General features: G+C 27.0%; 1 protein-coding gene across 3 annotated transcripts in view; it reads left to right on the top strand.

The window, feature by feature from the left end:
• Positions 1-2,500, top strand: part of LOC119578720 (transmembrane protein 183-like) — a 137,862-nt gene that overhangs the window by 115,920 nt on the left and 19,442 nt on the right. The window lies entirely within an intron of this gene.

The following is a 2,500-nucleotide window of genomic DNA, read 5'->3' as shown; positions in this document are numbered from 1 at the left end:
CCTCTCTCCCCTCTCTTCCTCTTCCTCTCTCTCTCTCTCTCTCTCCTCCCCTCTCTCCCCTCTCCCCCTCTCTCTCTCCCTCTCTCTTGTTGTCTGGCTCAGACTGATGGCATCATTGACTTCCCTGTCCATTTTTGGATTAGCTGAATATTCTGGCTGAAACTGATCAGGTTCCACTCATGTATAATAGCATTACTAGCTTATCCCTTCATATAACACTTTGCATTTGGTTCTGTCGCTAGGGTGTACTTCATGGGCAATTTCCGTCAAAAGTGCTTTTCGTATTAAGTTCATTTGTTGGTGGGAATTAATGAATGATACCAAAAAATAGGTTTCTGGTCTAATGAAAATTAATGGGTTTATTCCCCCTAATTTTTTGATGTGAAATTTGATAAAAATTCAAGGGCCATAATCATGATGATGCAATGTTAGAATGGTAAAATTGATAGAACTTGTTTCATTGCTGTTATCATTATTATTGTATTTATTATTTTAATGTTAATGTTTCTTTCCCTTTCTATTGCATAGTCATTTCTAAGTATTTTATTTGTCTTCTGTCCTTGTTTTCATAGTAACAGTATTTACAAAAATGATATGATAATTGATACTGTTTTTCTATTCTTATGCATTTTTTATGAATAGCATGATAATAATATTGAAGTGGATGATGACATTTCAAAATAGAGTTAAGTTTTCTAGACGAAATCTGGAACCCTTTTTAAAAATGAAAAATTCCCTTTACTTCAGTTTGTGCATAATTAGTTCTCACAAATTTCATGTTTCTCAGTCTTTTAATTAGTGTTAGCGAAGACAATAAAAATCTAAAAGCAGAAAAGAATGATAAGAAATCGAGTTTGTTAAAGTCTTCTAAAATAAGCAGTTTTTTAAGTCTTCGAGAGGATGAAAAATCATATTTCTTCGAGCTGATATTTTTTGTTTGTTTTTTACATCGACAAGTAGATGATCTTGTCAGAGTTAATTATTTTTCTGTTTGTCAGTAGGATTAGGCTTTCTCTCTCTCTCTCTCTCTCTCTCTCTCTCTCTCTCTCTCTCTCCCCTCTCTCTCCTCTCCCCTCTCTCCTCTCCCTTCTCTTCTCTCAATCTTTTATCCTTTTTCTTTTTTCTTTTTTCTCGTTCTTCTCCCCTTCTCTCCCTCTCTCTATCTATCTATCCTTTCTCTTTGTATCTCTCTTTTCCCCCTCTTTTTTCTCCCCCTCTCCCCTCTTCTCTTTTCTCTCTTCTTTTTCCTCTTTCTCTTTTCTCTCTCTCCTCTCTTTTCTCCTCTCTCTCTCTCCTCTCCCTTCTATCTCTCTCCTCTCTCTCCTCTTCTTCCCCCTCTCTCTCTCTCTCTCTCTCGCCTCTCTCTCTCTCTCTCTCTCTCTCCTCCTTTTTTTTTTTTTTTTATATATAAATTTTATATTTAATATATAAAATATATATATATAAAATTTTAATTATATGTATGATATGTGTGTGTGTGTGTGTGTGTGTGTGTGTGTATATATATATAAATAATAATAATATATATATATAAAAATATAATATATAAAGAGAGAAAAGAGGAAAGAGAGAGAAAGAGAGAGAGGGATGAGGAAAAAGGAAAAAGAAAAAACCCCAATCTTTATGTATTTTTATATATATAATATATAATATATATTAATATATTATATATTATATATATATATTATAAAATATATATATATATATATTATATATATATATTTTTGATATATATTAATATTTATATAAATGTTTATATATTATTATATATTAATATATATATATTATATTATATACACTACAATATATATAATATAATATATATATATATAAAATAAAATATAAAAATATATATATATATATATATAATATATATAATTTATTTTATATATATAAAAATATGTATATATATTTATATATATATATTTATATATATATATTTATTAATATATTAATTATATATATAAATATATACTTATATATATTTTTATAATATTTGAAAATTTTTTTAAAAATAAAAAAAATTAAAATATTTTTTATAGTTTATTATATAAAATATTATATTATTAAAATATTATATATTATATATTATAATTTTATAATATATATATTTTATAATTATATCCTTTATCAATTTAAAAAATAGATCTGATAATGCCTTATCTTACTCATCATGTAAAAAGTATTTGCAGTTTTTTTTTGCAAAAATTTTTTTGCTTTATAATTTCATTGTTTTCATGACATGACAATTTGTTTTTTCGGCTCTCTTCTGTTGTTTGGCTATTGTGTACAGTGCACAGTTATTAGAGATCCCAGCTGTCCCCTTTGAATTATTAAGATTCAGTTTGTCCTTATCTGTTTATATAAGCTTTCAGGTTTATGCTTAAAATAGACTTGTTTTGTGGGTGTTTTATGTATATGTCTTTTTCCCCTATATGAATCTGTATATGGATGCAAAAGAATGAATTTAAGGGTTCTGATTTGCTTTATATTGGTTCCT

The sequence above is a fragment of the Penaeus monodon genome, chromosome 11, assembly GCF_015228065.2.
Source record: "Penaeus monodon isolate SGIC_2016 chromosome 11, NSTDA_Pmon_1, whole genome shotgun sequence".
Taxonomy (NCBI): domain Eukaryota; kingdom Metazoa; phylum Arthropoda; class Malacostraca; order Decapoda; family Penaeidae; genus Penaeus; species Penaeus monodon.
Note: the sequence above shows the minus strand (reverse complement) of the source record. Positions and strands in the feature narration are given on the sequence as shown.